Raw genomic sequence first — 26979 nt, forward strand, 5'->3', positions numbered from 1 at the left:
TCAGGGCTGCTTTTTTTTTTCCCCATCATTATCAGCTTCTCAGGGGCCCGTTTCACTAAACTGACTCGTCAGATGGATTTAGTTCCACAGAGCTCCACAGATCCATCAGGAATCACTGCCATTGAGAAGGATTTCAATACCACATAAAATGGGCGAACCAATCAGGATCGCCTGGCAAAATTTTCATACATATGAATCAGAGAAGAAACTGTTTGGATTCAAACAACAATGGAGGCTCGCAGTGAGGAAGCAGGGGTGATCAGACGCCCCCGAGTGCCTGTTGTGGATGACCTGACCCTGGCAAAAGCTATCCTGGAAATGTCCCCGTTTTCACTGTATCATGATGGAGTGAAAAAGTTTAATGGTATTTACCTATTCCTGACACTGTCCCGTAGTAGAATTGCTCAGCCGAATGCGCCTTCCCTGCCCTGTCGCCGTTGCAGTTAGGGCAAAACAAACCAAACCCTCCAACAGAGATGTTCCCCGTTTTTATTAGAGCAATCTTGTCACATTGATGCTGCTAATTAATCAGTGTTGCCCAAACTACAAAATATTAACTCTGTAAAAAACAGCAGAGAATGGCTTTGAAGGCCCTTGTTAGTGGAAAACACGGTTTCAGTTTTGATGTGGGATTCGATGTGAGTGGTTGAAGAAGCATATCAGAAAAGAGGACGGACAGGTGGTGGAACAAAATCCATCTGGCAAGAGTCAGGTTACCGTTTCACAAAGCTGGGTTAGTAGATATTTAGAGTAATTTCTGTGGTAAATTACTGCATACCCTGCCTTTTCTGTTTCAGAAACCTCAGAAGCCATTACTCTGAGTCAAATTATGACAACAAATTACACTGTGAAACAACCCAAAGAGTGCTGCTACCAAGCAGAGTTGTTGGGCTAACCATGAGTTTAGTCTTATTTCCTGCTATTGCATTGGTGAATCACATTATCTGCATTCCATCTGGCTTCTTTCATGGTCGTGCTCACACCTAACTCGGTTGATTGGACTTTGAGTTTAGTTACCTGATTGATATCAACTGTTCTACAAATGGAAAATGCTGATTATGGCAGCGAGTAGTAGAACTACTCAGAGTAGCTGCTTTCTACTCAGGGTAGACCGGCTATTCTTCCTGAAACAGGGCCCAGATGTTCTCTCATAAGCTAAACACTTTTTATGTGGTGACCCAACAGTATCAAAATTAAGCCGTGCATAATAAGAAGACAAAGAGTTTGTATTACAATGGCTTTTTACTTTGATGTGTGTACTCATTTCTTGACGCAAGCCTAATAGGAAACTGCTGTTTGTCTGCAGACAAAAGTAATTTAAGCACAAATATTACAGGTTTATTTTATACAATTATGTATTATATACAAGCAGCATTCAAGCGTAGAGCCACAGTGGACAGCCGTCTGCATTGTTGATGGCTTTGCAGCAATCCCTCATACTGAGCATGGATGAAGCGACAGTGGAGAGGAAAACTCCCCTTTAACAGGGAGGAGAACCTCCAGCAGAACCAGAACCAGTGTGGACAGCCATCTGCCTAAACCGAATGGGTTTTTAGAAGAAGGAGCAGAGACAAAAAGAACACAGAAGCACTGATCCAGAAGTATGTTTTGTGTAAGAGAAAAGTAAGGGTGTAATGGCAGTTGTATCTCCTTTAGATCCTAAAGTCCTTACAAAGGTACATCATAATATTACTCAAGTTCTGAAAGTAGAGTTAAAATCTCATTAATGGTCTAAGCACTTTCTGGTCAGAACCCTAACTACATCTCGGATCTTCTGCAATGTTAAACCATGTGACCCTTGCTCATATGAATCAAACCTACTCACTGTTCCAGGAATCAGAACAAGACATGCAGAAGCAGCCTTCAGTATTGATCCTGTGAATTAGGAAATTAAGACAATGTAATATATTGCAAACAATGGTTTCAAGGAAGCCCAGATTGCTGGCTTGCCTTCACTGAACCTGTTCTGTCTCTGATCTTCTTCTTGACAATACTCTCTGTGGGGTTTAGGTCAGGCCAGATGCTGACCAATCAATCACAATGATACCTGCTTCAGGAACATGGTCATTAAAGCATGTATTGGAACTTTGACAGTGTGGGCACCTAAAACATCCTGATATCAGTAATGCTATAAAACATGTCAGCAGAGGGAAGCATGCCGCTGCAATCCATATCATGTAAAACATATTAAAATTCATCTTTGGGCTTTGATTCACAATCTTGCCTAGGTTGCAGTTTTCCGTGTTGCTTACCATTGTTTTTCCTTCCACTCAACTTTCCATTAACATATGTGGATACAGTACTTTGAGAACAGCAAGCTTCTTTTTTGTTTATCCTCTCTGGCAATGTGGCAAAGAATTGTTGTCTTAATGCCATAAAGAGCTTAACAGATTTTTCTTTCACAAGTGGAGCCGTACTGCATTTGCCATAGTGCTATGCTTTATTTTTATTTGCAAGAAGCTTTGATAGAATTTATGCTGGGACTAGTCCATGTTTAATGGACACTGAAACAGGAAGGTAGAAAAGGGGGAAAAAAGGAGAATAACAGATGAGACAAAATTCCAAAAGGTAGAAAAGGTGAAAGAGAAAGAGGAGAGAAAAGCGAGAGAGCAATACAGTATGCTCTGAGTCTGGTTCTTCACAAAGAGAGATATAAAAAGAACAGCAAAAACAGCTGATAAAGTACAGGTACAAACAAGCAACGCCCTGATACCATCATTGAGGAATATAGAGTATTATTTAATACAAAGTGTATAACGTGACAGTTGAAGATAATAATAGGAGTTTTCTATACAGAAGTGAATCTATAAGTACCTGGATCCAAGCACCTGTAGGTGTTTGTGAGAGTGCACTTCTGTGTGTAAGGTTTATCAAGGAGAAAAATGCTCACTATTGGTTGTGAAAAGCCAAAGACCCGACCCCCAGAGCACCGAACCAGACGCCAGGGGAACCAGAACCCCAGATGTCCGAAGGGACCCTCAGAGGGTGCCCAAGAGGGACCAACACAAGGAAACTCCCCCATCCCAGGGAAGAGGAGAGACGGGTCCCGAGAAATCCCCTAACAGCCACAAAGCCGAAGCCCCTGGGAGCCACAGGAATGAGCCAATGGGCTTTGCTGGCAGCCAGCTACGCCAAAGCAGATACAGCCATGGGACACCATTTTTTTCAGTGCTAAGTAATAGACGTCATTGTAAAAGGTTTTCATTAGATGTAAATTTATAACTATAAAAGTTTACGACTTCCAGGTCCTCACTAAAAACACAGCTATATCAACTATAAAGATTTTAATATATAATACATGAAACAATAAAAGAACAAAATGTGAAATACTTATGAATTCAGTCCAGCACGAACAACTAACCCACCAACAGCTCACGTGCCGGTTATTATGGAGACGGAGCTGAACGCCGCAAATTCTGACTTTTTCACAAACGCCACAAGATCCGACAGCTTTTCATTCCTAACCCACATAATGCCGTGTGCGAATTATGGCGGGAACTTCTGCCACAAACCATTGTTCAGCCAGAAGTTCTGTGCATAATTGTATGTACATCGTCTCTCCCAATATTGAGGTGGATAACAATATAATTATCAGGATTAATAAAATTATATTATTTTTGCATTTAATATATGTAAGGGATAATGTCCGACAAGGTGTCCATTATCAGAAATTACAGGACTTCCCACTTATACCTTGGTCACTTATGAAACACAGAAACTTGAAATTATAATTTCAACTGTCAAATGTATTGCTGTTTGAGCCAGCACAATAATTTAGAACAATCAGGCTATTTCACCGGAATTTATTTAATAGGTGTCCTATATCACTTTATAACAGACACCCAACAGCCAATCAGACTCGAGTATTCACCCAGACCATGTTATAAATTGAAGTAAATTACAAGTTGAAGTAATATTTACAAAAATGTTTACACAAATACAATTATAATAAAATGTTTTAATGAATAATAAAGTTAGACTTTCATAATTGCTGGTGGAGGACAGGTGCCAATGTGATTTTAACAAATGGAAATGCTGAACTTGATATTTTTGAGGAATTAATCCTTCAAAATCTTATTTCTTTAAATATTTTTTTAACTAACCTGGCCTTGCATTGTGAATGGGTTGAACATATACCAAATGTTGGTCTAAAGTAGTCAACCGAATTTAACCTTATTCTATATTCCTTCAGATGGACTTTGGTTCTCTATCTTAGATCTGCAGTGAACCCAAGATTCACTGAATCATTCTTATGATGATGGTTTTCAACTATGTTCTTTTATGTGTACATAGTTCCTTAGTTGCTTTAATCTTAATTTTGTTAAGTAGTTTTAGTTAAAGCTAGTAGAGAGGATTTACTGATTGAAATATAGCATCAACTCTGACTAACCACATTCTGTAACAGTGTTCCCTGGATGTGCATTAGTTTCTGTGAATGTATTCAATATGTGTCGACTGTGTGCAGTGTGTGTAGATTCAGGTTTTTGACAAGGTTTTTATTTTTATTTCAGTTAACTAAAATGTATTTTATTGCAGCTTTCATAATTTCGGTAGGTTTAGTTAACAACCTTGTTAAGAGCAAAAATATTTGTCACTATTATGAGCATATGTAACAGTTTTCTGTCATGGTGTTACAAAAACTGAGGATTGTAGGCTCTGTATTTTTTTTTTTGGTTGATTCTCTAAACTACATCATGTAACACGACCTTTTATCATAGTTGTCCAACTGGCTTGGTAACTTTAGTTGTTTTTGTATTTCATTTTAAAAATGTGTTGCTCTTCCTTTTGGCTTCAATCTCAGTTTCTCTTGAATGGCCTTTTAAAAAACAAAAGCTGCATAGCTTTAACTCTAGCTTTAGATCATTGTAACTACTTTCCATTTGAAATTGTAATAACCAATTTCTTAACACATTCCATTGAAATATTTGTTGCTATAAAATATGAACAATTACATTTTTACAAATATTATTTTAAACTGCATCATTGTTTTGTGGATTTATTTTCTCTTAAAAATATGCAGATCTGAGTTAAAGAACCAAAGTTCATTTTAAAAATTATGCAATGACCTTAAATTAGCTTAGCTAATTTATAACAACATTTGGTATGTGTTTCAAACCATTCACAATGCAAATCCTAAGTTAAACAATACATTATTGTCATAGTTTGAGTTCCTGCCTTAGTTTAGTTTCTGTTTTGGGTTCTTGTTTGATTTCTATTTTAGCTTGTGTCCTTCTTAGTTTGAGTTCCATTATAGGTTGGGTCTTGTCATTAATTTTGTGTTCCAGATTGGTTCTTGAACTGTTTTAGTTTAACCTGTTGTCACATGCCAGTTATTCAATCAGTTCAGTTCCACCTCTAGCAACTTCCCTTCCTCTGATCAGCTTGAGTTAGAACACCATTAAATGAACATTAATACTCCATATTAATGTGCTAATAATGCTCATAGCACTATCTAACAATGGTGGACTAAACAAAACAAACTTTATGTTTGAAACAAACTGTAGTTGCGTATCCGGGGAGAGCGGAAGTTACCGGAAGCTTATTGCATTTAGGCAAGTGGACATTCGGCACTAATTGTAAAAAGCTTTGGCTTTATTCTGGTCGTAATGAGCGGACACAATAAACACAAACACATAAAACTGTTGTGGAGATAATGTTTGTTATAACCATAAAACATACTTGAATTACATCAGTAATGGCAAATGGGGTCAGAAGTGAGACTGCAGACTTAGCTTCGATCCAGCCAGCAGTTTTCCGAGCCCAGTCAGATCCTCCGCTCAGCAGGGGACGACGAGAATTCTCCCATTTGTCACTCCTCTGAAGTGACGGGAAATGAGGACGACTGCCTGTGGGAAGTTTGGTTTTATAGCAAGGCACCCTGCTGTGAGCAACAGTCCTGGTGCCTGTAAGAGTCTGGAATTCCCATCCTGATTTTTCCACATGGCTTTGATGGCACCAGATGAAAATATACCAGTTCAGATTTATAGTAATACAGTACATGCTCCTCTCTCACTCTCTATCAGTGACGTGCGGTAGGGTTCATAGCTGGTGAGGCACTGACGTCATCAGAGTCAGATTTACAAATATATATACTTTACAGAGTAGACACATTGCAAAGTCTTGATAGAGACTGATTGAGCCAAATAAATTCACCAAGAGACATGGAAAAAATATTGATTCTTTGATGAAAAAAAATAATACTAAATTATTTGTCATTTCATTAGTAACAGTTTATCAGTTATGATGGATTTCAGCATTTATAACACATTCTAAAAATATAACCCACATTATGCACATTGCATTACGAAAACAAAACATGAATAATTATCACTGTCTTACCATCCATCCATTTTCTGACCCGCTTAATCCCTCATTGGGTCACAGGGGTTGCTGGTGCCTATCTCCAGCATTCATTGGGCAAGAGGCTGGGTACACCCTGGACAGGTTGCTGGTCTGTCGCAGGGCAACGCATAGACAGACAGGACAAACCACCACTCACGCACACACTCACACCCCAGGGACAATTTAGAGAAGCCAATTAAAAACAGTCATGTTTTTGGACTGTGGGAGGAAGCCGGAGTACCCAGAGAGAACCCACGCATGCACAGGGAGAACATGCAAACTCCATGCAGAAAGACCAAGGGTTGTATTTGAACCCAGGACGTTCTTGCTGCAAGGCAACAGTGCTACCCACTGCGCCACTGTGCAGGCCACAGTAGCTCTTCCTGCACAAAAATATCGGTCACTTTCTGGTAAAAGTTCTCTTTATCTCACTCTCTCACTCTCAATGGAGATCACTGCCAGGGTGGAAAGCCTTCCTTGATCAGTCCTGTTCCAGCTGTATGTTTTAAGTCTTTTTAGTGCTTTACTTGTTTAGCAAAATTCACTAATAATACATTCATAACTTGCTGTGACTCTACAGTTTTGGCATCATGAGCAGTGCCCCTTGAGCGCCCCCTGCCTAGAGGCCAAGGAACTGCCGGCTTCACCTACAACTCGTTCTTTGCCGTTGATGATCGCCCAGCAGCACGAAAAACATGTTACCTGCACACAGTTTGATGACCAAAACACAATTCGTAATCCACATAGATTAAATTGTGGAAAATCAGTTCATAAGTGTTTGAACAATTGAATTTATGATCTAGAGAAAGGAAGATGCATTCACGGAATGGAAGCCAGCACAGTTAACATGGGATTGCGCAATCCCAGGGGAGGCCAAGCTGGCTGCGGCCTCACCGGCTTCACTATCAAGCGCCACCAAGGATTTACATGAAAAATAGTGAAAAGTCTGCGATTTTATAGAGAATATGATAAAAAATGAGGAAATTAGATTAAAAAAAGAACTTATTACAAATGACTGAGCGAATCACAATTTATATTATGTTATCATTATTATATATTTTCTTTTTTTCTATGATGGCCTGGCCTCACTTGCCTCCAGTGACTGCACGTCACTTCTCTCTCTCTCTCTCTCTCTCTCTCTCTCTCTCTCTCTCTCTCTCTCTCTCTCTCTCTCTCTCTCTCTCTCATATATATATATATATATATATATATATATATATATACATAGATATATATATATATATATATATATATATATATATATATATATATATATATACCGAAACAGTTCCTGTATCGGTCACGTGACTTTTCCGTAGCAATACACACATCGACACGGGTTTCGCTCTATGAGACCGACACATGCGCCGACGCATCGGTGTTGCCGGACCCGTCACTAATATATATATACATATATAGATATAGATTGTTTACTCTGAGTCTCTGTGTGGAGCTTCTAATTGGTGCTGATTGGAAGTGGAGGCAGCTGGCCAGACTGACGTCAGCAAGCTTCCTCACCTGACAGCTTATGTCTATGGTTACCAGAGCAAAATACGTCAAAGATCTTTTTTTAAGGTGAGAGCACTCACTATCTCACGTAATTCACATAGAGATCTAACCTGGGTAAAGTTGCACTGTAGAGCCATCCGCACCAAGTGACGACACAAGTTAAAATGTCCTCGTTCGTTACATGAGGCCACTTCTCAATGTCATCCTCTCAGTCATGAATAGTTGGAGACTGTAGCACTGACCTGCCACTTCGATCACTCTGCAATTTTTGACAATGTTGCCGCGACAGGTTATCATTTCAGTCAATCTAATGTTATTTGGCCGAGGGAAGCACTGAAACGGAAGTGCCGCACAAAAAAACGGAAGTTGGACACATAGTTACTTCCGCGTTTGAAAATAAGGTGGATACGCCTTACCGCAAACAGGATAGTTTGTGATATTGTAATAAAAATCCTGAAAAGCTTTTTAGCGTTTATTTTTTTATTTTAAGTAGGAATTTTCAGAACTTATCCTAAATAAAAATTAATAAAAATCACATCTTTAAATGTTGAACAGCTGTGTAACAACGCCATGTTTGAAGTCCTGAAACAGCAATAAAGTTATGTTTTAATAACAGCAACAACCAATGATAACAACGAGCTGAAAACAATTTATCTACTACGTACAATATAAACTTTTCAAAAACAATTATATCAATATGCATTAGCTCGCTTAAAACAGTTAAATATTTTGGCCTGTTTCAGAAAATTAAAGCTGACAACCTCTTAACATCTGAAACTTAAATGTAATTTATTTAATGTATAACAAGCTTAGATCTACTTTTTTATTTCCATGTTAGGCTGATCTCAAAAACGTTCTGTACATTTACAGTGGTGTATATTCAAAGTCTCTACTAGGTATTTAGTAGAAACTTTCTCTGTTTTTAATAATGGTTTTAGAACAATACTTACACCCAATATGTACTTTATAATTTGTATCTTAACAGTCACACCTTCATGAAGCTCCTCTCCATCCTTCCTCCAGAACATCACAGCTCTGTTGGGGTGGAAACCTGCAGCGGGGCAGAAGAATGGAGAGGAGGGGGTCTTCTGGAAGAGAGAGACACTGAGGGAAGCTGTGAGGAGAAATGTAGTGTAACTTTAAGGTTTGAATGTTCTGTAGCATAAATAGAATGTAGTAACTTATGAAGTGTAAGTAAACCTGAGCCACAATGTGATGAATATTTCCTCCACCAGAGGGCGCCAAAACTCTTCTCAGTGGCTAAAAACTTTAAGTGAAAGGGTTGAAAATTCAGCCATTAATTGGAGAATGACTTATGTAACACTTTTGCTTTAAAATATTTGGTTAAGTTTCCAACATCCCAACTTTTCTTACTTTAAAAGAAACCAAAAAGCTAATAATTGATTCATTGGGCTTGTTTTTAACTGAGAGAAGGATAAATACAGGCAGCAGAAAAAGGAAAGAAGGCAGCCATACAAGGTGGCAACAACATAAACAGAGAATGCATATAACAGATAGAAAAAACAAAAAACACTTTCCTTTCCAGAAAAGTCATTCTGTAATGCAACCATATTTTCAACCATGAAAAGTTATCAGTTGTTAACTGGTTCTTCCAGTGACTGTTGTTGATTTAATCTTTATGCCACGCTTGTTTGGTTTTTCCAGCATGCTGGTTTGAATTTAGCCACGACTTCCCCATTATAAGAATACTGTTAAAAACCTTCAACTGCGAGAAAGAGAGAGGAAACTGACCACAATGAGAATCTCTTCCTCTTATTATATCACCAAAAAGGACTCAGCTCAACTTCAAATTTTGACCAGCTCATTGTTTTATTCATGAAACTTCTATACAAGTTACACATCCCATCAGAACATTCTTGGTCTCTCTAAAAATGAGATCTGAACAGGGATTTATATGTAGGATTCTAAACACTTATTTATATCTTGGTAAATAATTATTGTCATCATAAAACATTACAGCAAAGTTTTACAGATATGTTTAACAGTAATCTTAAGAGTCATCTCCAAGGTCAATTGACCAGAGGAAAGATTCATCTTGACATGACATGCAAGCCTCCATTGGGTAAAGGTTCTGTTTGGTGTTTTTTTTTCACAGAAACTTATTTAATTGTATACTGCAAAAATATAACGTCTTTTTCTTCCACACAACCTCTCTGGTCTCATCATCCCACTCCCAGCCTGCAGTCTGCTGGATAATGTGAGGGACAAAGAGGCAGAAATGAGAAAGAAATACATATGTCTTTAATCTTTTTTTGTCCAAAAATAAATAAATAAATAAATGCATTAGAAGTCTTCAAAGAGATTTAACAAAACTTCTCCTTACATTCCCTGGAAATACTTATGAGTTTAACCTCATTTTGGAGTCTTGAACCTCTTGAAGATTTAAAAAACAATTCTACTTTTATTTAAAAAAACAAAAACAAACAACTGCACCAAATTCTCTACAGTGCTTTAGACCATGAGAGAGAGTATTTCAAGCATGAAGAAGCAGAAACAAGACACCGACCTTTCATGAACTTTTGTAGCTCTTATGTAAACTGCATTTTTGACTGTAACTTTGTAACTTAATAAGTACAGCCATTGTTAAATATGAATATATGTCTCATAATAGCAAACAGGCTCAAATTAGAGGCAACCGGACTTTCACTCCGTTTTTCTGAAAATGTTACGACACCTATCCAGGACTGTTTGTCAGTTCTGGTGACTTACACTTTATCAACCTGCAGTTGGAGTTCTGCTGTTTCAAAGGACGTAGAAGCCAATGACCATAAAACATTTTAACTGCATAACATAGAGGGCTGTTATAATTTAAAATTTACCACAAGATAACCACTATTATTAAAGAAGAAATAATAGCAAGTGGAAACCAGTAGAAGAAGAAAAAAGGAAAGAAAAAGGTTGCTATCAAAGTGAGTTTCCAGCTACTGATGCTTTAACATAATGTGAAGCACCTCAGAAGAGCCCAAGCAGTAGAGACCAGGGGTCACATTTATAAAACTTTGTGTAGAATCCATACAAAAAGTGTAGGTATGCCAGGTGTTTTTTGATAGATCAAAGTGCAGACAGGAGACTGGGAGCTGCATGAGAATCAGAATTCAGAATCAGAATCAGAATCAAGTTTAATCGCCAAGTAGGTTTGCACATACAAGGAATTTGACTTGGTGATGATGGTGCAGACAGAAATAAGAATACAATAAAATAAAGTAAAATTGAATAAAATTAATATATATACAGAAATAATATACATTCAGTAGACTGTGCGTTAATGTAACGCAGAAGCTTGTAAGTCCTGAACGGGGGAGAGAGACAGTGTCCAGAGTCACAGGCGGCTCTTGGAGAAGTGAATCATAAATTAATTAGGAACAAATTGGCAAAACTTACAAACTGGGCAGGTCAAGAAAAGGACCAGGAAAATACAAGCAGCAAACCAGAACATGGGTAGCATAACAGAGGATCCGACAAGGAGGGAGACTAAAACAGCAGCATAACTAGGGAAGAAAACAAAGAGGAAGGCAGGTGAGAGTAAGTAGCGAGAGATGACAGACATGATGCTGATTAAGCTGAGGGAGCAGAATACAAAACTATAATGAATAAGGAGACTTAATAACAAAATAAACTTTCTAACTGAACTGAATACAGGCAATAAAATAAGGATGCAATTGAAAAAAGACCAACTCACTAAATCAATAATGAACAAAATAAATAATAACAGGACAGAAGAAGGAAAGAAGAGAGTCTAAAGACTAACAAATTAAACTACAAAATAAAAGATTGACGGGCTGCACAATCCCCAGGACCCTAAAATTAAAAATAATCAAACACCCTGGGATCGTGACAGTAGAAGGTTTTTACCCACAGGAAGGAGTTAAATTCTGAGGTTAAAAAAGAATACAGAAATGATTTATAAAGCATAACCCTTGAACTGTTATGTATCAAGGCTTTAAACATATCCATGTAAACAACCTTAGATCTGCTGCTCGTCACTGTCTGTCAGCATGTGAAACATTGTTCAGGGTTACAACATAAAATGAAAGAGGTAATGAAAGCTGGTTTATTAGTTCTCCTAAATGCTGACAACCCAGGGTCCAGACCAGGAAGCAGAGCCGTAGTTTAACACACCTCTCTGCAGCTTCTGTACTGTTACCCACCCATTATCCTATTGAGACGGTGTCTTTCCCACGGCCAAAACTTAACAGATCAAAAACTGATCTAAAAGGAACAAATCATAAAAACCTAATAAAAATCAATATGGTTCACCTTGAACCTAAAAATAAAATAATAAAATGTGGTCTATTAAATATAAGGTCTCTCCCTCCAAAGACTTTGTTAGTTAATGAATTGATTTCTGATAATCAGATTGATTTGTTTTGTCTCACAGAAACCTGGCTACAAGAGGACTACGTTAGTATAAATGAGTCAACCCCCTCCAGTTATTCAAATTTCCACATTCCCAGATCTGTGGGAAGAGGAGGAGGAGTGGCAACTATCTTTCAGTCTGATTTATTAATTAGTCCCAGGCCAACTAATAATTACAGTTCTTTTGAACATTTAACCCTCAGTTTCCCTCATCCAAACTGCAAAGCAATAAAACCTCTTCTGTTTGTTGTTTTGTATCGTCCACCAGGCCCTTACACTCAGTTTTTGGATGAGTTGTCAGATTTCTTATCTGATTTGGTGTTAAATACTGATAAGGTTATTATAGTGGGTGATTTTAACATCCATGTTGACACTGAATGTGATAACCTTAGTGTAGCCTTTAAAACTATCCTAGATTCAATTGGTTTTGTTCAAAATGTGCATAAACCGACGCACTCTCGGCTCCATACTTTAGACCTTGTTCTGACATATGGCATTGATTGTGAAGAATTAACAGTATTCTCTCACAACCCTGTCCTGTCTGATCATTTTTTAATAACATTTGAGTTTAATCTAACTGAATTCTCCACCCCCAAAAGAGGGTTCCATTATAGTAGATTTTTATCGGATAATGCTGTATCAAAACTTAAAGAGTCTGTCCCCTTCTTAATATCCTCAGTATTGCAGAAATGCCCTGTAGATGGCAGCATTGCTGTTTCTTCCCATTCACAAATCGATACCTTTGCTAACAATGTGACTTCCTCATTGCGTTCTGCATTAGACAATGTAGCTCCCTTGAAAAAGAAGGTGATTATTCACAGGAAGCTGGCTCCTTGGTTTAATTCAGAGCTGCGTTCCTTGAAGCACAATGTTAGGAAATTGGAGAGAAAATGGCGCTCTACACACCAAGAGGAATCCTACTTAATCTGGAGGGACAGACTATTGTTGTATAACAAGACCCTCCGCAGAGTTAGAGTAGCATATTTTTCATCATTAATTGAAGAGAATAAAAATAATCCTAGATTTCTCTTTAGTACAGTTGCCAAACTTACCCAGAGCCACAGCTCTGTTGATCCATCCATTCCCTTAGCTCTTAGTAGTAATGATTTTATGGGATTCTTCATAAATAAAATTGATGCCATTAAAAATAAAATAATTGGCATCCTCCCAAACATGATTACCTCGTCTTCAGTAAGTGAGGCAGCATTGGAGGAATCTTTAGAATCTGCGCAGTGTTTGAACTGTTTAGAAGCAGTAGAGCTTTCTGAGCTATCTAAAATTTTAGCTTCATCTAAACCTTCTACCTGTATGTTAGACCCAATCCCAACCAAGTTGTTTAAGGAGATATTCCCTTTGATCAGTGGCACTATTTTAGACATGATTAATCTATCCTTAGTAAATGGATATGTACCACAGGTTTTGAAAGTAGCTGTTATTAAACCTTTACTTAAGAAACCTTCTCTTGATCAAGATGAGTTAGTAAATTACAGACCTATATCTAATCTTCTTTTCTTATCTAAAATTCTTGAGAAAGTAGTTGCTAATCAACTTTGTGAACATTTACAAAGTAATGACCTACTTGAGGAGTTTCAGTCAGGCTTCAGAGCTCATCATAGCACTGAAACAGCTCTGGTGAAGGTCACTAATGATATTCTCATGGCCTCAGATAATGGACTTGTGTCTATACTTGTCCTGTTAGATCTCAGTGCTGCGTTTGATACAGTTGATCACAATATTCTCCTACAAAGACTTGAACATACTGTAGGGATTAAGGGGAAAGCATTAGGCTGGTTTAAATCTTATCTGTCAGACAGATTCCAATTTGTTCATGTTAATAATAAATCTTCCTCAAACTCTAGGGTCACCTGTGGAGTACCACAGGGTTCAGTCCTTGGACCAATTCTCTTTACTATATATATGCTTCCGATTGGCAAAATTATCAGACAGCATGGGATTAATTTCCACTGTTATGCTGATGATACTCAGCTATATTTATCCATAAATCCTGATGAATCCAATCAATTACTTCGACTGCAGTCATGTCTTGATGACATCAAAAGCTGGATGACTTTAAATTTCCTGCATCTAAATTCTGACAAGACCGAAGTTTTAATCTTTGGGCCAGAGTCCTCAAAAAATAAACTTCTTAACCAATCACTTAATCTGGGTGGCATTAACCTGGCCTCTGGTAATAAAGTAAAAAATCTTGGTGTTATTTTTGACCAAGACATGTCATTTAAATCCCATATTAAACAGGTTTCCAGAGTTTCCTTTTTTCACCTCCGGAATATCGCCAAAATTAGAAACATTCTGTCCAGGAGTGATGCTGAAAAACTGGTCCATGCATTTGTTACTTCAAGGCTGGACTATTGTAATTCTTTACTATCAGGAAGTCCACAAAATGCAGTTCAAAGCCTTCAGCTGATCCAAAATGCTGCAGCAAGAGTTCTGATGAAAATCAACAAGAGGGATCATATTTCTCCAATTTTAGCTTCCCTTCATTGGCTTCCTGTTAAATCAAGAATAGAATTTAAAATTCTTCTTCTAACGTATAAAGCCCTTAATAATCAAGCTCCATCATATATCAGAGCTCTGATTACCCCGTATGTTCCTAACAGAGCACTTCGCTCTCAGACTGCAGGTCTGCTGGTGGTTCCTAGAGTCTCTAAAAGTAGAATGGGAGGCAGATCCTTTAGCTATCAGGCTCCTCTCCTGTGGAACCAACTCCCAGTTTTGGTCCGTGAGGCAGACACCCCGTCTACTTTTAAGACTAGGCTTAAAACTTTTCTTTTTGACAAGAATTATAACTAGTGACTCATGTTACTCTCAGCTACCTTTATAGTTTTACTGCTATAGGCTTAGGTTACTGGAGTATATCAGGATCTAATTTTCTCACTATATTGAGTTCTACTGTTCTTCAATTATGCATTATGTGTTGTCATTTCTGCTTTAACTTTCTGTTCTCTCTCTTTTCTCTTCATAGTAGGTACACCTGGTCTGGCGTTCTGTTAACTTTGACATCATCCAGAGAAGACGACTCACCTGCTACTACCATCTAATGTAGAACAGATTACTAGATCAATGTGTGCTTCTGTGCTTTTTTGTTTCTCTTGTTGTGTCTCTGTTCTGTCTTCTGTAACCCCAGTCGGTCGAGGCAGATGACCGTTCATACTGAGCCCGGTTCTGCCGGAGGTTTTTTTTTCCCGTTAATGGGTGGTTTTTCTTCCCACTGTCGCTTCATGCTTGCTCAGTATGAGGGATTGCAGCAAAGCCATGTACAATGCAGATGACTCTTCCTGTGGCTCTACGGTTCCCCAGGAGTGAATGCTGCTTGTCGGGACTTTGATGCAATCAACTGGTTTCCTTATATAGGAAATTTTTGACCAATCTGTATAATCTGACCCAATCTGTATAATATGATTGAACTTGACTTTGTAAAGTGCCTTGAGATGACATGTTTCATGATTTGGCGCTATATAAATAAAATTGAATTGAATTGAATTGAATTTTGGTTAATCAAAAACAGTCGAAAGAGAAAATGGACAAAGTTCAAATAATACTTTCCAGGTGATATTAACACTATTTGATTTATGCTACTCAAAACATTATTAATTTAATAGAAATACTGCTTTCCACAGATAAATTAGAAAATTTATATTAGGATTTTTGCATTCCTCCAATAATCAAGTTGCAGATTTTGGGTTGCGCGGTGCATTATGGGTAAGTTATTTTTTTTACCTACAAAACAACATTAAAAAGATTGTGGAAAGCAATGAAGAGAACTATGACTCTCTTTGAGACATTGGCTCTCAAATGACACTGCTTGTCCTCTGCAGGGACACTCTCTGTCTCTGTCTTAAACTGGGACACTAAAGTTAAGGTCAGTTAAGCGCTTGAAGCACAGAGTTTGGTGGAGGAGCGGGTGAAAGGAACTGAGAAAGAGCATGTTAAGGGATGGGGGGCAAAAAACAGGGGGCCATACTGTGTCGAGGGAGAGACAAGTATTCAAATGAAAGAAATCAAAGACTCAAATGTATACATATGCTCGCAACAAATTTCAACCTTCTTGGAGGAAATTTATCAAAACCTATATTCTAAAAAACTGATAATGATAGCTCCCCTTTTTTTTTAAACAGTTAAAAGTAAGGCGCTAATGATTGATGGATGATTGAACTTCCTTTGGGCACATGTTCCCAATTCAATCTGATTTTTGCTCATGGCCTGATGGCACAACATCCCGCCTCAAATCTGACAAGGAAGATCTGATTCTTCGTTTTTGGATTTGCCAAAGGTTCATCATCCATGATCAGGAACAATAAAGAGTCACTGGGCTCCTGTGGATGAGAGGACATTTCAGTTAACGTTCAGTTCCACCAGAAGCTTGTCTCTGGGAGGGATTGAAGCATGTTTGGCAGAGAGCTTACCCTAACTATAAAGAATTCATTATAGTTTAAAGGTTTCTCTGGCAGGATTGAGGCAGGTCTGGCAAATGACTGACCCTAATCAAAATATTTTGACATACACACTAAAATCTCAAACCCAAAATTTCTAAACACCATCATAAAACTGTTGTTTAACCTTCACTGTTTTTTAAAGTCCTAAATCAAAAAGAATGGGTTAAAACAGAATAAACTGTGTTAGAAATAATTTTGAACCTTATCATAAGCTGGTGTATGATAAGTTTCGGAATTGCTTTAATTCTGTTGAACACGCAACAAACTCAGTGAGAAAATCTCTGCCGATACTTTTAAGTTTTCATTTGTGATCATTCCTCGGGAATGACTCCACCTTTTACCAATGTTATATTTTGGGTTTTCATTGAAAAGTGTTGATTTTTATCTGACTGCTTTCGTGGCAGCCTGTCTCCACCCCTTTCGGTCTGCTGGATCACTGGACAACTGAATTTGTGCCTTTTCTTCCTTTTTGAAGGTTTAAGACTCTAAGCTTTCTTTGTTTCCTATCGAAATCAAAGGGAGAATTCCAAAGAAACTGGGCATATCTGCAGATCTCATGCATGGAAAAGTTATTTTCCCTGCAATGCATGGTCACATCATATTGTCCACTTTCATGTAGAATATGAAGAAGGAACAAAGACTTGAAAAGTGGGTCCTCTTCAGGACCTTGAGAATTACATCATTGAGAATAAATGTTCCTTTAAACGATAGTAATAATCTCTGGGTGTTTTATTTTCTAACAGCGAAAGCGTCAAGAGTTATTGAAGCCTGATCCCTGTACACAGACTATTCTTCTCTTAAAGCTTTGCAAAGACCTGAATAACTGTTGTGAATCTCTGGAGGAAGAGCTTTAATGAAAACATAAATGCTTCTAGCTGTTGCTTTCCAAATAAACTTTAATTCTCACGAGATGAGGGAAATGGCAGGTAAAAGAGACAGCGTTCGTCTTCCTGCAGATAATTATGAATGTCTGAATCATGATTATCTGGGTCAAAATGTTCTATGTCTCGAGCAAGGGACTGGAGTTGGCGAATACGGATACTGTAACTATGAGGTGGACCTGGACCACTTGGGAAGTCAAATTGGTTATGGTTATGGACTGAAGGGGATCTTTGAACTAACCTTTGATGATTTATGGAAGAATGTTCCTGAGAGTTTTCCAAGGTGTGAACTCTGACATGTGGTGGGGGTTTAGGTTAGTGTGGACCACCTGTGTGACTCTTCTGGCCCTTAGGGGGCAGCACAGAGTCAAGACAGGTGGTGGTATGAGTCAGACGTGATGTCTGCTCATCCCTCCAATCTGAACCACCTGTGTCTGCAGAGTTGGTTACCTGGTACTCTTTGGGGCTGTCCACTGCAGCAGGATGAAGCAATGCTTCACTGTGGACAGTTTGACTTTCAGCATCTCCCATTGAGTCTGTGGAAGTACTTCCTGTAAACTCAAAATTTAGAGGTTCTGTTCTAAACTTTGGCGAGACTGGTTCTGTTCTAGGTGCTACATTAGAAACTGCAGAGCTGTTCTGTGATTCTAGTTTCTGCAAAAAGTCAATTTGGTGGGGTTGATCATGTGAGAATTTCACCTGAAGGATGGAGAACTCACTTCTCTGGTGAGACGCAGGTCTGCTGACCTTGTGAGCTTCGAGCTTCTCTGTCTCAACTTCAGCTTCCTCTATCCTCACCTCGGCCTTTGAGAGCTCCAGTCTGGCAGCACTCACTCTGTCCAAAACAATCTGATACTTAACCTGTAACTGAAGAAACTGTTTAGCTTTCAGTTGGGATCTTTGCTAAAGCAGCAGGGGGATCTGGCAAAGAACATCTGTAATCAGAGCATCTTTAGTTGGGTTTTCAATGAAATTCATTAGTTCCTTAAGTTCCTTAGTCTATTCATTGTATGTAGCAAAGTTGAAACTATCTAAATTATTCCACTCAAGTTATTTCATGTTTAATAAATAACTCTCAATATGAGCTGATATCAGGACAATAGTTCAAAGGAAGGATTCGAGCACTGCCAATCTTTTAACAGCAAACTCTGCGAACATATAGAACAAGGAGTGACAACTTCCCTACAAGTTCATATTATTTGTAATTGTCTCCACTTTTTATTCATAATTATCCAACATTTTTAATATTTATTCATCCTCAATAAAAGTATGTCACTAGAGTCGCACAGTTAACCGGGTGGGCCCATGAAGCTTACCCCTTAGGGGATGAGAAAGCTTATATAGATATTAATAATTATCTGGTTGTTTTAGAAGTTTATGTGCTCATTTCCTCCCCTTTTTAGGTGGTGGATCAGCGAATCAGCTCTCTCTCTGTTTCCACCAACTTCCTGCTTCAGACACTCTTACGCTCGCTAAAAGTCCTCCACACTACTAACATTTAGTCACTTTAGGAGCTCTCTTAAGGCCTAAGGTGCTGTGTAAATAACTGTTATCTTACCAAGGTAAAATTCCAAGAAAAACCTTAGAATTGGGGAAATACATTTTTTTTTGCTAAAATTATGTAACTAAGAGCTACTTTTAGCCTTAGGATTCTTTGTGAATATGGACAGGTGTTTCAAGCTCAGATTTTGGTGCTGAATTATGTTCCTTGATCCTCCTGCCTGCTTTTGCATCATTTGTTGTTTTGGATACTATCTGTAAGTTTAACAAAACTTGTTTTTCAATTAAAATCTCACAGGAACTTTACACTGCATTTGGGTCCTCACCTACACACCATGACAGTTTCTGTTTTCAGTTTTGTGATGGATATGTTTTCTGTCTCTCTCTGCAGATGTACCTGCTCTGGAATCTTGGCCTTTAATAAAACGTTTAAAACTTCTTCAGTGTTTCACAGATTTTGTCTCAAACTCACAGAACTAAACTGAAAGCTGGACACCACAGAGCAGATATTCATATATTTCTTAATGAGTTGTGTGTAGTGTGAATTTTTGATGTACCAGAGTTTGGTCTGACAAATATTGAGAAAACAATTTATAACTGGATAAAATCATAAAGGAAAAACAATTATCTTGCAGAAAAACAGCTGGGCACAAACAATTAAGCAAACTACAAATTATCAAAGTTTAGATTTCAGCCACAACCGACCGTCTGATCCGTTATGGTGAAGAGAGAGCTGAGCCAAAAGGCGAAGCTCTCGATTTACCGGTCGATCTACGTTCCTACCCTCATCTATGGTCACGAGCTTTGGGTCGTGACCGAAAGAACGAGATCCCGGATACAAGCGGCTGAAATGAGTTTTCTCCGTAGTGTGTCTGGGCTCTCCCTTAGAGATAGGGTGAGGAGCTCAGTCATCTAGGGGAGGAGTCAGAGTAGAGCCGCTGCTCCTCCACGTCGAGAGGAGCCAGTTGAGGTGGCTCGGGCATCTGGTTAGGATGCCTCCTGGACGCCTCCCTGGTGAGGTGTTCCGGGCACGTCCCACCGGGAGGAGGCCCAGGGGAAGACCCAGGACACGCTGGAGGGACTATGTCTCTCTGCTGGCCTGGGAACGCCTTGGGGTTCCTCCTGAGGAGCTGGCCCAAGTGGCTGGGGAGAGGGACGTCTGGGCCTCCCTACTGAAGCTGCTACCCCCGCGACCCGACTCCGGATAAGCAGAAGAGGATGGATGGATGGATGGATGGATGGATTTCAGCCAGTGTATTCAGGTTTTAAGGCACCCAACAAACTTCATTTGGATTTTACATTTTGATTTTAAAAATTATACAATTGGATAAGGATAAAAAGGAAGCCTGATTGCTGCAGGTATGAAGGATCTTCAAAATCTCTCCGTCCTGCATTGAACAGAGGAGCCGTCCACCATGTTCTGATCCAGCAAGTTGCCACGAAGCAGATGACCTGAGATTAGTGTATCTCCACCAAGTCCCCCTGAATCCATCAGGAATACTTCTGAAGTCATGTTTTATTTGATGAAGTGATGTTACTATGATACAAAGTACATCAGGATTTTTGATGTGTATCCTGGCAATCACATCATAGAGAACTTCAAATAGCTTTAAATGAGACTACATGTAAATGATGTGTATGCATGTTTTATTAAAATCGTTTGCTGAATTTGAATTATGGTTACGTAGACTGTCTTCACCTATATATTATCGGTTTTGGGCACAGATTGACACTTCTCATGATGATTGATAGCAGAAGGAGAAACAAAGGCTGGAGAACTCAAAGCTACCAGACTTTCCTGCTGAAGTGTTTAATGTTCACACACACACACATACACATACACAAACACACTCATAAAATCTATGTTAGTGTAAGCATAAAGAATTATTGTTTGGCAATCTTTTAATCCATTATCACTATTTAGTGATTTATGTAATAAACTTTCAAACTATTTGGTATGGGGGTGCATGAGATCTCTCAACAATTAAAATTAGTGTTTTAATTAACTTTAAAAGGTTCCGCGTAAGGTTCCGCGTGAGGTCTAGAACTGCGGGTGTGAAACAGCGGTCTCCGAGTCTGTGGACACATACTATTGGATCGTTCATCTGTCACACACTGCTGGAGAGGAAAGGTAAGAATAACGCCACACCTCCACAGCAGAGAACTGCATACCTGACGTGAAGTCTGAAAAAAGTATTTTACAAAAGAGCGAACAACTATTTTCATTTACGGACTCAGGAAGGTGGTGTTTTGGTTGCAGCAGATGTGCGATAATCAGAGAAAATAAGAGGAACTAAAATGCACAAGTCGCGTCTTGAGTCACACACGCCCACAGGAACAAGACGTGGCTGCACTCCTGACACAGACAAGTTACTCATCGGCTGTTTTGAACGACAGAGAAAGATGATCAAGTTATTGTTGTTTTATCTCTTCTGTAAGGCTTCATCAGCAGGTAACATCCAACTTCAGCTCTCATCTTTACATGTCATATTACAAGCTTCTGTGTGAGAGTCATATTGCCTCACAACGTCTTCGAATAGCGATGTTTTAGTTTATCAGGAATTTTGGATATAGTTGAGTGATTCTGTGGCATTTCATCTCTCCATAGAGAAACACTCTCTGCGGTTTATGACCACCACATCTTCGGGACTCTCAGACTTTCCGAAGTTGGAAATTTCTGTTATGATTGATGATAATTCAATCGCATTTTGCAACGGCAGCAACAAGACACTGAAAATCAACTATGACTGGTTGAAGAAACTTCTTCATGACGACCCTGAGCTGTCAAAGTGGTTTGAAGGGGAGTGCTTTGAACGTCAGCTGAACGGAAATAAAGTCAGGCTCTCCATTTTAAAGGATATTTTTAAACAACCAGAAGGTATATCTCATTTTGTTTATTTGTTTATTTGTTCCCTATTAAACTCCAATTATTAAATTACTTATTAATGAAAGTGGTTATATGAATAAAGTGGTTAGATTTCTTAATTGAAATTAAAATGACAGTGATTTTAGGCCATTTTTGTATTCAAGTAGACTATCCCTAAATGTTACCAATGGATCCCTAGAAATAAAGAAATTATCATATTGATGTAGACTATAATTCTCAAATTTAATATCTATCAAAATTATTTCTAGAGATGTAATAAATGGTGACTGTACCCAATTAAACTCAAAGTGGCAATCTGTTACAAATAGTAATACAGACTACTGAAATCTAGCTAGGATGGCAGCATAATTTTCATCACTTGATTGGCCAATCAGTATCATACTAAACTCCGTAGAAATCAACAAATAACGAGGCAGATTTTTACAACTGCTAATATGAATGCTCAGAGTTAAATCAGAATCAGAATCAGAATCAAGTTTAATCGCCAAGTAGGTTGGCACATACAAAGAATTTGACTTAGTGTTGATGGTGCAGACAAAAATAAGAATACAATAAAATAAAATTTAATAAAAACAATGTCAGGACTCAGGACAGCAGCTTGCTGCCGGCTCTGCTGCCTCAGACTTTTTCCACAGGTGTTCTGGGTTGACTGGTGGGCGGAGCCCACACACCTGCGGGCGGTTGAGCGGCATCGGGAAGCACTACTTAAACACCGCGCAGGCAGCGAGAGGATGCCAGAGTGTTACCGTCGTGGTACCTCCTCGTGTCAGCTCTCTTCCTCTCGTGACCCTGTGAAGCCTCTCGTGGCAGGAGCTCCAAGCATCGTCATCTTCCGTCTGGTGTTGGTCTCTCCTGCAAACCTCCTGGTTCCTCCTGAGTCGGTTCCCCTCCCCTGGAACCCTGCCATCTCCGGAAAGCCACCTGGTTCCTCTCGCTGTCCTGGACATCTGGATTCCCCGGTGCTGCTCGGACCCGACCCCACCTTCGACCCACCGGTCTCCCGGACACCTGTGGCCACCATCGTACGGCTAGCGCTGAGTCCCCACCGCTTCCTCCCCGGTCGGCCTTCCGTCCATCGAGTGGTAAGCTTGCGTCCAGCAGCAGATCCAGCTCAGTCAGACCAGTTCCCCACCACGTTTCCCCAGTTAACCTCTGTCTCGTTCTTCCCCAGTGATCGACCCGGTTTCCTGCTCCCCGACCTGCTGACGCTGCCTCCGCTGAGGCAGAATCCTCCCGTTACCTGGTTCTTAAATAAACCTTTAAAACTTCACCTGTTTCTCCCGAGTGTGCTTCTGCATGTGGGAAAAATACATAAAGCCAACCATGACGAACAATATGTATACAGAAGTAATATACATTCAGTAAACTGTGCATTTACTGAATGTAATGTAATATCATTGTAATATCATGGTGGGTAAAATTTATATTTGATTAATCAGATAATTAACATGGCCCTTCTGTCAGGTGTATTCCCCCAGTCTCTAAAAACAACAATTATCAAACTGTAGAAAGAGAATAAATTGAACAAACTACTTTTGCAGAACTACAGGCCCATCTCAAACCTCCCCTTTATCAGTAAGATTATTGAAAAAGCTGTGTTTCAACATTAATTCTCATCTTAATTATGACCAGCCGCTTTGACGTTTTCCAGTCAGGTTTCCTTGCTGGTTTAAATCCCATTTAAAATACTTTTTCACAAAAGTTTTTTGTGAAAAACTTTTGTGAAAGAAAATCACATGTGGGCAAGGGCGTAGGTTTGATTTCAACTTTGCTAGGGACACTACTGGTCCAAAGCTTCATTGGTCTGATGTCATTGGTCCTACGCAATATGCATGCTCCTATTTTTTTTTATGCTTAACTTGAGCGTCAAGGCGCTTTTTTATCTGCTCTAAAGAGAAAAGCAGCATTTTCTTCTACATTTATACAAATTACCACACTAGATGCTGTTTGTCAGTGTTTAAAGCATCACTGGCTCTGATGAATGTCAAACTGGGACTTTTTTCCACTTTGAAAAGGTTTGCATTTGAACTTACCAGTAGCAGAAGCAGACAGTAAATACATGCCTATAACCAAATATGGTCAAAATATGTCTGTTGTCTGTATGTTTATCTTGTATTTTCTTTCAAAGAAATAGAAATGAGCAGATGTAAACCCCACCCTATTTATTTTATCTGACATACTCTCTCTGTATCATAAAATACAGCAAAATAATACATTCAAGGGTATGCACATCAATGTATTGCATTTACATCGGCACTGGAACTAGAGGTGGAACTGACACTACACTGACAGCATTTAAACTGCTAACTTCAATATTTCAACAAATGTACAACTGGGCTGTAGTTACTCTGTGTAGCCCATTAAATGTAATTTATCTTAACATTCCAAACACATTTCTTACATCATACATCTGATGTAACAGCTTCTCCTTACCTACATCTTCTCAGACAATTAATTATTTCCCTAACAATATTGAGTTGTCAGTAGTGTTTAAATGTGCAATAAAGGCTTCCCCCGCTAAGAAGCTACATGGACGACGTCACCACCCTCCTTCAGACAGCAGCATGCACAGCAAGACTGTTGAGGAGGATTGATGAGCTGATGTCATGGGCAAGGATGTAGATCAAGCCCGCCAAGTCCCGGAGGAGTCCGGAGGAGTCCGGAACGACAACACCACCTTCGTCGTCGGGGGAGAAAAGATCCCACTCCTTGCAAAGCAGCCCATCAAAAGCCTTGGGAGGCAGTACACTGCCTAGCTTTCCGACAAGCAAATGGGAAAAACCGTTATGAAGCAGCTCTCTGATGGCCTGACGATAATTGACCAAAGCCAACTCCCGGGCAAATACAAGGTCTGGTGTTACCAATTCACACTCTACCAGAGACTGCTGTGGCCCCTGAAAATGAGTGAGATCCCCTCATCAACCGTGAGTAGGATGGATGGGAAAGCCAACTCATTCATCCGAAAGTGGTTGGGGCTGCCACGGTGCATCTCTGAAGCCGGCCTATTTGGGAGGAACATGCTCCAGCTACCTCTAAGATCGCTACAGCTGGGCAACAGACAAGAAAAGACCAGCTTGGTGCTCGAGCACCGGGAGTCTGCAGATGGGTCGGTTAGGAATGCTAACGCCAGGGTCTTGACTGGCCGCAAGTGGAACGCCCAGACCGAGGTCGACCAAGCTATAAGCCGGCTGCAGCACAAGGAGATTGTGGGCAGAGTGCAGGTAGGAAGAGCAGGCCTAGGATAGGGAGAAGCACCATACTTCTGATCCAAGGCCCACTGCAAGGAAAGAAAGGAAATGGTGGTGGCGGAGGTGACGAGGATGGAGGAAGACCGCTACAAGATTAAAGCTGTGTCTCAGGGACGGCAAGGTAGCTGGACAACCTGGGAGGGAAACTCAACCAGGAACATCAGTTGGTCAGACTTGTGGAAGTCTTCCCACAGGCAAGACTCAGCTTCCTTATCCACTCAACATATGATATGCTTCCCTGTCCTCGGAACCTTCACCAGTGGTTCGGAAATGAGGAATGTTGTGCATTCTGCAATGCTCCCTACGCAAGCCTCCAGTACATTTTGTCAGGCTGCAAAGTGGCCCTCTCACAGGGCCGCTATAGATGGTGCCATGACCAGGTCTTGAAAAAGCTAGCCGAAGTGCTGGAGGAGTGCAGACAGGGTAGCAGGATACCACCGCCAGAAGAGGACCCCACCATCTTTGTCGCCGAAGGAGGAATCAGAAGCTTCAAGCAAAGAGAAACAGTAAGGCCCTTCACTACTGGCCAGGAGTGGAGCATAAGGGTCGACCTGGACAGGAAGCTGCTGTTTCCCACAGAAATCACCACCACATCTCTCCGACCAGACATTGTGGTGTGGTCCGTAAAGGCAAGAGCGGTAGCCCTTATTGAGCTCACTTTGCTAATGGAGGAAGAGATCGAAGCTGCCTTTGAGCGAAAGAAGGCCAAGTACTCAGAGCTGGGTGCTGAGTGCCGGGAGGCGGGCTGGAAGACTACCATCTACCCAGTGGAGGTCGGATGCCGGGGTTGTCGACCATACGCCTCCTGAAAGATGTGGGAGTCATGGGAGGAAGGCTGAGGAAGACAACAAAGGAACTGGCTGAGGAGGCTGAGAAAGGGAGCTTTTGGCTCTGGCTGCAAAGGAAGGACAGAACCTGGGGGAATAACACCTAACCCCCAGACAACAGTTGCAGGGAATAACATCTTTCAGCTGCAGGGGTTGACAGGGAGATGTCCCTATCACTGCCCCGCCACCAGGAGAAGTTCCAGGATTAAAGGGGCAAGACGTTGGTGAATGGTGGTTCCTGGCTGACAACCCTGCAGCTGACCCATGGGCACCGGAGGAGGTGCGACAGGCAGCAATGCCAAGCAGGATTTAACACCCCCCCTTTATTATTTTAAATACATAAGTGACATGGAAGACCCAATATTTTACTTTGAGTAAGATTGGTGACACCAAGACTGAATTGTTACATGAGTGGTTGTTCATTTCATCAATGAAATGAGAACATATCAATATACTATTGGTATAGACTAGTACAACTATTAAAGAACAGCAGATTAAATTTTAAGATATGTAAAGGCCAATTTTAAATTAATTTTGTCACTGCATCAACAGATTAAATAATTTCTTACTTGTTTGGTGTGCCAAATTCTCCTCGTAATTATGAAATATTTTGTAGGCTAAGGCCCTGATGATGAGAATGTCTAACTCCGCCCCTCGTTTGTATTAATTTGCTGATGGAAATCTATGTACAACAAAAGCAATACAAACAGTGTTCCTCTGTTTGTATTTGTCTTTACCCTAATTCTAGAAGTTGAAATAGTCAAATTAAATAGCGCTATTATTAGGTGGAACCCTAATTATGCTTTTACAACTAAGCTAAAGTCTAAACTAAAAAATAGCAGTTGTGTAGGCAGCATCTAGTGTTGTTATACTGTACATCATGTAAAATAAATACCTGCTATTTATACCTAAACTGCCTCAAAGGGTCGACAGAATTTGGAAGCAATAATATCA

At 39.8% G+C, this 26979-nt stretch overlaps 1 protein-coding gene across 1 annotated transcript in view; it reads left to right on the forward strand.

The window, feature by feature from the left end:
* The window catches only part of LOC105922945 (major histocompatibility complex class I-related gene protein), a 58540-nt gene that overhangs the window by 15154 nt on the left and 16407 nt on the right, over nt 1-26979 (forward strand). The gene's annotated exons all lie outside the window — the stretch shown is intronic.

This window comes from Fundulus heteroclitus, unplaced genomic scaffold, assembly GCF_011125445.2.
Source record: "Fundulus heteroclitus isolate FHET01 unplaced genomic scaffold, MU-UCD_Fhet_4.1 scaffold_80, whole genome shotgun sequence".
NCBI lineage: Eukaryota > Metazoa > Chordata > Actinopteri > Cyprinodontiformes > Fundulidae > Fundulus > Fundulus heteroclitus.